This window comes from Panthera uncia (assembly GCF_023721935.1).
Source record: "Panthera uncia isolate 11264 chromosome B3 unlocalized genomic scaffold, Puncia_PCG_1.0 HiC_scaffold_1, whole genome shotgun sequence".
Classification (NCBI taxonomy): domain Eukaryota; kingdom Metazoa; phylum Chordata; class Mammalia; order Carnivora; family Felidae; genus Panthera; species Panthera uncia.
Window position 1 is genome coordinate 3424220 of NW_026057582.1, and position 9880 is coordinate 3434099.

At 55.6% G+C, this 9880-nt stretch overlaps 1 long non-coding RNA gene across 1 annotated transcript; it reads right to left on the reverse strand.

Annotated features, from left to right (window-relative positions):
- Window positions 1-6122: 6122 nt before the first annotated feature.
- LOC125909158 (uncharacterized) lies at window positions 6123-8850 on the reverse strand. Its single transcript, XR_007453562.1, has 2 exons — window positions 8451-8850; window positions 6123-7529 (listed from the first exon to the last, which is right to left on the reverse strand). It is a non-coding gene; the product is annotated as an uncharacterized LOC125909158 (long non-coding RNA).
- Window positions 8851-9880: the final 1030 nt, after the last annotated feature.

Here is a 9880-nt window from a genome sequence, read left to right on the forward strand (position 1 = left end):
TTAAAAATAAATTAAAAAGGAAGTAGCAGTCAGGAAAATTAACAGCTGTGTTTTATTTGGAAACACCTAATACCAAGATTCATCACCATCATCAAGATAAAAAAATCATTTGACCATTGATGATAGAATTAAAAATTATAAAATTCTTTAAGGTTTATTTATTTTTTGGGGGCGGGGGCAGAGCACGAGCAGGGGAGGGGCAGAGAGAGAGGGAGAAACAGGATCCGAAGCAGGCTCCAGGCTCCAGGCTGTCAGCACAGAGCCCGACGCGGGGCTCGAACCCACGGACTGCGAGATCATGACCTGAGCTGAAGTCGGATGCTTAACTGACTGAGCCACCCAGGCGCCCTGATGGAATTAAAAATTATAAAGCTAAGAGTGAGTAAAAAAGGAAACATTTTCATATGTTTAGAAAAGAAAGAACTTCACCGATGGGGAGTAAATTCATAATCTGATTTGCCGACTGATGTGAAGGCCAGGGTCGTGCCATTGGGCAGAGCCTCCAGGGACTACATGTGCAATCTGAGGCGCCAGAATAATGACTGATTCAGGGAGTTTCTGGAAGGCTGTCTAGTCTGGGGTCTTCCCGGAGAAAAGGAGCTGCTGAGGGAAGCGGCAGGTCCAGCTATACGATGGAGGTGACAGCTGTCATCTTGGTTCCAGTTCGTGGACAACACCGAGGTGGGGGTAGAGAGAGAGTCGGGGGCACAGAGTGGAAAGACGGGAAGAAGCTGGGTCTCTGAGCAAACACAGAGCTGCAGAGTCTGCCCGCCCTCAACCCTGCTTGACCTGTGGACCCCCGTTACCGGAAAGAACACACGTTCTCATCCTTTCAGCTTGAGTCGGGCACCCAGACTCCTAAACCGAGGTGGTCCTCCGTGAAGGTTGGTTCAGCGGATAGTGGGGACACTGAAAGAGAAGAAGGTGATGAAGCCGTGTGTGGATTGGTGGCTGGGGTCCCCTTCACCCCAAAGGTGGCCGGTGCGGGTCCTGCTGGGTGAAGGGTCCCTGCCGGCTGGCATGCCAGAAGGTGCCTCAGTTTCCCCAGCAAGTGCTGGTGGGAGCGACAAACAGCTTTGCAAAGTTTTGTGACGATTCAGAAAGGAATGACAGTGTTTTCGTGTGGGGGCGGGAAGGGGAATGAGGGTCACTCTTCTCTCAGGTTTCATCTTCCGAACATTCGATCAGACTGCGAGTGATTGGTGGGTATGGAACGCTCATCTTTAAAGGTCAGGACGCAGACAGGCGGGCCACGCGGCCCGGACGTGTGCCTGGGGTAACCACGGCAGAATTCATTAACTTGTCACAGCTGTCCCGGGGCCTGTCACGTGTCCTTCCACGGGGCATATGTTATCCTCAACATCTTCCAAATGGGCCGGGCCAAAACGTGAAGGCACACAAGCCCCGAGAAGGGGGAGCTGGGGGGAAGCTCATGCAAATCCACCCGCCTTCCCACTTTGTCCTAAACCTCACGGAGAACAGCAGCTGATGCACGGAGCGCGAGCTCACTGGTGGCACAGCCCCACCACGCTCACGGGGCAGGTGCTGAGTCCTGTTTGAAGAAAAGGAGGCCTGGAAGGTGGTGGGGGGAGGAACATGACCTTGGACGTCCTGGTGGCAGAGCCAACGTCCGTCTGTCCTGTCTAACAGTATGATCGGGGGTCCGTGCCCTTAACTGCTACACCCCACCGGGCTCCCCCACCAGGTGACATGACGCGAGGCCCGGGAGAGAAGGGCCGAGTCCTCGTGGTCATGTGTGTGTGATGTGCACACAACAACAACAGGTAAATGAGTCACCAGGAAAGGGGGAGGGGCTCACATTTCTGGGCACAGGCCAGCTCCGGTGGCTTGGGAAGTGCCCGTGTCTCCCGGGGCTGGTGGGGTGGTGGGGGATGGCACTAGGAGCTCCCGGGGCAGGCAGACAGGGGAGGGGCAGGCCGGCCCCCACCAGCAGTCCCCCCTCACCTCCCTCAGTTAGAGCTGGGCACCCCCCCCTCCGCCCCGTCCCTCTCCAGAGCGTCCAGGGATTCATTTAAAAACAGCGGTTGAACGCCCATGTTTTCTGATTCCATCAGAAATGCTGGTTCGCTCTGGAGAGTTTGGAAGGTGCTGGCATGTAGAAGTTAGAACATAAAATTACTCATAATCCCCCTGAGAGAAGGGCTGGAAAGAGTGTGGGCTGTTTCTTTCCAGCTTCCCCCTCTCTGGAAATCTGTTTCCCTGTTGTGTCTACAGTCCTTTAGTCCACCAATGTTTACTGAGCACCTACAATGTCCCAGGCACTGTCCCTGCCCCGCTACCATGTGAAGCAGGTGAAGTTCTGCCTTCCTGGGCTTCCCACCCCACAGGGAGGGCAGGAGGCAGGCCCCTGTGGGCCCCTGCATGGGTGGCGGGTAGAGGTGAGGCTGCTCCAGGGCAGTGGGAGGAGGTGGCATTTTGGCGGGGTCAGAGTGAGGCCGCTGGGATCCATGGGAGGCTCTAGGGGAGAGTGTCCTGGGGTGGGGAGCTCCCAGAGACAGAACCTAGGGCCAGCCGGGATGAGGACCACATGCCCGACTTAGAGGGAGGCAGCCCCCAACCCTGGGGGGGTCCCGACTTGGGCTGAGCTGCCCTGTGTGTCTGCACAGCTTAGAGGCCCTGGGAAGATGCCCTTGGAACCCTGCTCACCCGTGGTGCCTGGCCTTGCGTGCCTCTCCATGTCCGTGGGGCCCCGCCTTGCCCTGTCTGGGCTCTGCCCTCTCCCTGATGGGCTCCAGTGATGTCCTGGCTTTGGATCTTGGTCCTCCTGGCCTTGGTGAGTCAGCCTCCCAGACCCACGGTTTCTCCTCTGCCCAGTGCTGATTGCACCTGACCTCTTGCGGGATCCTGCCTTCCAAGCAGCCACAGAGGATACTGCCTCTAGGACTTCTTCCCTTGGACACCCCCCACCTCCAAATCAGCATTTCCTGAACCCAACGCCCTGCAGCCCCCACACCTGCTCCTCCCCCCGCCGTGTCCCCTACATCTGGGGACCACCCACACAGTTCATCAAGCTGGAAGCACCGAACACCCTACCCCAGCTCCTCCAAAGACGTCACTGAAGGTTTTCGGACCCCACCTCCTCCAGGGCGCTGGAGTCTGTCCGCTCGGCTTCATCCTCCTTGGTCCCCAGTGGAGCCCAAGAAGCTTCCTCTCCCTGGTCCACACCCCAGAGCACCTTCTTCGAAGTCTCCTCCCCAGGGTCCCTCTCGGTCCACAGTGTAGATGCAGCGAGTTTTTAAGCCATGCACTTCTGATCTTGTCACCCTGCCTGAAACTCTTCAATGTTGACGCTCCCACGGCTCTTAAGAAAATGGTCAAGGGGTGCCTTAGTCGGGCCTCAGTCTGATAAGCGTCTGACTTCTGCTCAGGTCACGATCTCCCGATTCGTGGGTTTGAGCCCCGCATCGGACTCTGTGCTGACAGCTCAGAGCCTGGAGCCTGCTCTGGATTCTGTGTTTCCCAGTCTCTCTGCCCCTCCCCCACTCTCTCTCAAAAATAAATAAACATTAAAAAAAAGGAAAATGGTCAAAATCGTCAACAGGCTCTCTGGCAAGTGCTCTTGAAGTGCCTGTACAGCACTGCTCCTAACCGTAATGAATTAATCATTGCCCCTAACTGCAGTGAATTAATTGTGCGTGAGTGTTGGTTTAACGTCTGTCTCTACTGGGGTGTCGCTGTCACCGCCGTATTCTCAGCATCGAGCGCGATGACGTGTTTATATGTAGAAAAACAAGTGGATACTAAAACCAGCTAACATTTGGGTGCTCATTATCTTCTAGGCAGTGAGCTAAGCACTTTGCATATATTAGTTTTGACCTCAGCAACCCCGAGAAGCAGGCGCTGTCCTCGTTGTAGAGATAGGAAACTGAAGCACAGAGTGGTTAAGTAACTTGCCCAAGGATGCACAGGGAAGGCTAGACCAGGCAGTCTGTTTCCCTGGCTGTGCTCCGAAATAAACAAAAGGCTGCATTACTTCATCGTGGGAAACATTAGGACACGCAGAGAATTGGAAAAGAAAAGCCACTCAGAAATGACCACCGTTAACATTTTGGCATAGACTTTTCCTATGTTGGCACGTCAGGTAGATACAGATTCAGATGTCCCCACTAGTCTGTTGAACGCGATGGATGACCTCCTGTCCACAGTACTTTGTAACCTGCTTACCTCACTGGACAGTTTGGCGAGACCACCTCTCCATGGCATCGTCTACAATATTTTTATTCATATTCCAGGGGATGGCTGAACTACAGTAGCTAAATCACTCTGCTTTGTGTCTATTTCTGGTGATGAATTCCACGAGGCGGGATTGCTGGGTCCAGGGGTTCACAAGGTTTTAAGACTTGGGGTCAGTGGTGTCAGAGCCCTCCAGGGAGGGCCGGGGGACCCACACGTCCCGCAGCCCCATCACCTTCTAGTGAAGAGTTAGCCCCACACCTGGTGCCCCCTTCCCCGGGGGTTGGGTCCTTGGTATGCAGTGGTGTGGAAAAGACTTGGCAAATTCTCCAAGAACCGTCTTCTCCTCCACCTTCCCCCAGGGACCACCGCCTGCTGTCCCTCCCCGGCCCCCGCACGGTTCCCTTCTGGGGCTCACGCCCACTGAATCACAGCCCTCCAGCACGGCCAGGCCCAGGAAGGCTGTCCTACAAAATAGAAATCCAGGGCGGAGCGCTGGCCCAGAAGCCAGAATCTTGCTCCCTGCCCTGCATCACTCTCTCTAAATGTAGAATCCAGCCAGGATCATGCATGCTCCGTCAGAAACCAGAGGTGATCAGTTTTGTTTTGTTTTTTTCTCCCTCCTCTCTTCTCAAGTCTGGAAAATTCCTGCAGATGCTGCGTTGGGACTGTTAAGAAAACACTGGATTCCCATGAAAGATGAGACTTTGCTTTTTTAAAAGAAAAGGTTTTATATGTTTTCAAATAACCTGAAGCAGCCGCATAAACCTAGCACGAGGGTGGGCCCCGTGTGGCCCCCGCTGGCAGGTTGGAGGGGACGTGGGCTTGGAGTGGCAGCCGGTGGTCCGCAAAAGGGGACAGCCCGGGGAGTGAAAAGGAGCTCTGTCCCCTGGACCCTGTCTGTCACAACTAGAAAACATTGGCTGGGGCATTTGCTGGCTCTAAAAAAACCAGTGTGCATGTTGTAGGCAGTTGCTGGCAGCCCCTCCCGGGGCCAGCCCTTCATCCGGGGCCCAAGGGACCTCCTACTGCCGGACCCTCCTTCCAGACCCCCAAGGGGCCTGCAGGAAAAGAGGAGGGAGGTTGTAGCCCGCAGCTCCTTGGCCATCGTGAGCCAACTTTTATTGCTGTTTCCTTCTCAGGAAGCAAAAGCCAACACAAGCAAATAAAAACAAAGCCCTGGGGTGCCCGTGTGGAGGGTGTCACACACCATGCCTCCTGTAATTCTCACGGAACACCTGCCAGGGAGGCGTCCCCACCCGCGTTGGGCGGACGAGGGCACTGAGGCCAGAGAGGTGAAGGGACATGCCCAGGAGCACCGAGGTAACTGGGGTTGGAATGGGAATCTGCCAAAACCCATCTCCCCAGGTGGCCTCCTCCCCTCCACCCTGCCCTGCAATTAAACGAGCAGCATCTGCTCTGAGTGGTTCCTGGTTTCCAGCACTTTCTCCTCCTCCGCTACAGAGGGAGCACGTTGAGGTGCAGGCCTCCTGGGAGAGAAGCGCGTGTCAACTTGGGGGTGCCTCACTCCCCGGTTACCTGGAGAATGGGACTGTTCACGGGGGTGGAGGTGGGGGGTGCCTTTCTGGGGGGCTAATTTCCGACGGAGGTAGCTGTAATTCCGACTTCCACCAGCAGGGCGCCCGTGTCCCCACACCCTCTCCTCCCCCACCAGCAGATTCTCTTTACCTTGTTGCCGACCTGATGGGTAAAACATATACCTTGGCTTAAAAAAAAAATTGTATATATATATTTCCACTGAAAAGTAACACGTGCTCCTTAAACACATTTGGGAAACTACAGGAAATAGACATAACGTTTGTGCTCCCAGGGCCGTGATAGGGGCCGGGGGTCCTAAGCACCTGCTCTGGGAATATCTGCCGAATAAGTGAACAAGGAAACAAAATTACCACGGGTCCACCGACAAGCTCTGTCAACATTTTGGTGTGTGTATTTTCTCCGAGTAGTTTTCTTGCATCGCTTAGGTTTGTTTACATTCATTATGATCTCCTGGCAGACACAGTTTCCTATCATGTTTCTTTCATTCCACATCATCTGACACATATGCTTCCCTCTTCTATGTAGCATTTTAAACATCTCTATAATATCCTGCCAGTGTGCGAACCACAGCTTACTTGAATCTTCTCCTGTGGAACTTTGAGGCTGTTTTCCATTTCTCTCTTTGTAAATGTCACAGCTGCTGTCAGTTATACGGGGCCCTGTGTCCATATTTCAGCTTATTTCCTAAGGAGAGAGTCTCAGAAGGAAGATGCACTTGGTCAAAGGTTTCCTTTTCAAATCTGATTTCATATTTTTTAAGAGTGACATACCTTATGAAACAGCTTTATATCTGTTGAGAAACCTGGTTAAGTTCTTTTTTTAATATTGTTTTTAAAAATGCCTTGTTCTGAACAATATCCTGTGCCTTTGAGAAAACAGCGGCGGATATGAAAGGAGATTTGCTCCCTGCGAGCTCTTAGGAGGCGATCTGGCTCAGGAAACAGGCACATCAGATCTGTGCGTGTATCTGATGGTTACCATGGCAACAAGTCATTTAACACAACGCTCGGTTACAGCATTGATCAATAAGGGAGGGGGCAAGAGTGAAACAAATTAGTTGGCGTCTGAACAGTCCCCCAGGGATAACAGCAATAACATGGACCGCTCTGTCTGTCCCTGTCCCCAGGCGGGGACCTGGGTGGGTGGAAGAAGCAGCAGTGAAGTCCCCTCCACCCTGGGTTGGGATGTGTGGGGCAGGGGTGCAGAGAATAGTCACATGGGGCTGAGAAACCCGTTCCTCCAAACCAGATCCTGGGGCAAGAGGGGCCTGAGACAAGGTTGGGGACCTGAGATCCTGGGGCCAGGGGGACAGAAGGCCACGTGGGAAGAGGCTGGGATGGACCCCAGGGCCTGAGCACAGCCAGTCCCAGCTTCTCCACGCTCCTGCAGTGTGTTGGCATGACCAGCTGGGACAGCTTGCTGCCTTCCTCGTCGCTTGGGTGGGGAGTCGAGTCCAGAGAGGAGCCGTGACTCCCTCCACACACTCGGCAGCTCCGTGTCCCAGCCCAACTCTCTGCGGGGGTGATGTGGGTCCAGCAGTGGAGAAACCCCACGTGCCCTCAAGGAGGTCCCAGCCTGGTGGGGGAGAAAGCAGCCTTCATGGGTTCATTCACTTCTTCATCCACAAATACTTCCTGAGCGTGTCTGTGGGGCTGTGCCCTGGCCTGGGCAGACAGCGGAGACCCATGTGGACGGGGCATGGGCTCTGGGGTCAGATCACGGCTCCGAGATCCCGTAATGTGTTATGATAATGATGGAAAGCCTTAGACCCGGGCCTGGGAGACACGGAGGGCTCAGTGGGCATCACAATGACAATGGTCTGAAGGGGAGGCAGAGTCTGATGGGTGTGAGGAAGAAGGGCTTTCTTTGGGGGGGGGGTACCCTACTAAGTCTACTGAATCCTGAGAGTTGACATGGGGAAGGTCAACCTGGGGAAGTGGAGTTCAAGGGCCAGGGGGTGGCTGGGATTACTCCAGGGGCAAGGGTGGAGCAAAGTGAGGGCGTCTGGGACCGTCCATGGCTGTGCCATTTTGCCTCCAAGCTCTAAGGGAGTAGGGGTGAGTGGGGCGGGTTCAAGGGGCTCCTGCCTGTCTTCAAAGGTCTGGGATGAATAACTGGGAAGCTGAATTATAGACACCCCAGGTTTTCCCAACATGCCAGCCTGGGTGTGGAAGGGGGCTAACTTTCAGGGACTGCTCACCATAGTTGGGGGGCGGGGGCGCCTCTTCAAAGGACCTCCCCAAATAAGCGTAGAGTTGAGACCCTCTTACTAGAAGGTAATTCAACAACTTGTATCCCAAACCTGTAACTGTCCCAATCTTTGGATTATTTGGGAAACAGTCCCAAACCCAGAGACGGTCACAACAGGGGCTGGAAGTGACACGGGCACCCCAAATCATGCACTGGTTAAGTAAATAACGATTCATTTTCTTGCTGTAACTCAGGTGTCTACCAGGGTGCAGCCAGCCATTGCCCTGTGCCCTGTTTGGGGCAGGAATTGGGGCATCCACTCCTCCTTTGAGGACCCAGAAGAAACTGGTCTGGTCTTGGAGTGGTCCGGGGTTCAGGGCCCCGCTTGGCCAGCCCTGGTTCTGACTCCTCCCACACTTCCTCCCTGTTGAGTTGGGAGAGTCACTGAAGCCGGTCTGTGCCTCAGCCTTCTCATCTGTAACACGGGCAGAGGGATCTGTGCTTACCTCAATGCAAGTAACCATGCGCAGTATCTGCCTTGGTGCCTGTCACAGTCAGCCATCAGGAAATAATGACCTTCGTCTATTTATTCCATGTTCTTGTGCTTCTAACAGGGTCTGGGGCTGGCTTGGGAACCCAACTGCCACGGAGAAGAGAACAGCCCTTGGGGCCCCGCGCGGCTGGGCTAGAATTCCAGGCCCACCAGATCCTGGCTGTGTGACCTCGGTGGGTCACTTAACATCTCTGGGCTTCGCCGCGCCCGTGGGTCGGTGGGGCTGCGAGCCCCCTTGGCTGGGGACGCTGTGCAGGGCGTTTGCTCAGGGAGCCCAGCGAGGAGCCAGCGGGAGCTGCGTGTGTCCCCGGGGGGAGCGGGGTCGTCGGGGCCACTGCCCCCCAGAGAGCGGGTTTGGGTTGCGCAGCGCCTGCGTGCCGCGTGGGGGCGCTGCCGGGCAGGGGCGCCTGCACCTGCGCCCGACCCGCCTCGCAGGCTCCGCGAGCGGCCGGCAGGAGGCAGGCTGTCCCCGCGAGCCGGCCGTGTCCTCGCGTCACCCCGCCGCCAGCCCCGCCCGCTTAAAGGGCCAGGCGCGCACTAATGCGCGGAGGACCCTCTCCGTCGACACCGGCCCGGGGATTTACATTTAATTTGTGAGCGCTTTAATCTTTAATTTAAAAGCCTGAATGATTCATTGCCATATTAATAAATAATAACATTTATTATTCTCCTAATGAGTGTCCAAACTACAGAGGCAATTACATGTCTTATATTTCTCATAAATTGAGACAGCAGAGCGTCAATTACAGAGGCTCACGCATCTACCGCGTTCTGATCGGGGTCCTGATCCTGCTTCCTCTCTGTCCCCAAACAACCCCATCCTGCGTGTAGGCGAGGGGGTGGGTAGAGTGACTCGGCTCCTGTTTGATTCGGCGCCATTCCCTCTCCTCCGTGTACCCCCCTCCCCTTCCCTGCCTTCCTCTTACCCCCTTCCCGCCCCCCTCCTCCCTGTCCCCCCTCCTCCCTGCCACCGCTCTTAACCCTTCCCCCTCCCCTTCTCCCCACTCTCCTCCCCTCTCCCTCCTGGCCCCCTCTCCTCCCCCATCCCCTCACCCCCCTCTGTCCCCCCACCCCTCCACCTCTCCTCTGGGTGGGAAATGGGCCTCTGCCCCCAGGCCTGGGAGCGTCAGGAATGCCCCCCCTTCGCTCATTCTTTCTTTCTGAGAATATCCACTGAGCGTTGGGGTGTATCTTCACCGCACACACGGGGAAACCGAGTCTTGGCGGAAGGAGCTCCCTGACCCTCAGCTGGCAAGGGGCACAGCCAGGCTCCACACTGTCTGTTGGCTCCCAGCACGGGTTCTCGCCTCTGCCCCAGTGCAGGTTGGAGCAGGCCCGCGCAGGCAGGCGTGAAGGTGAGGGGGGGGTGGTGTGGTGGGGGGC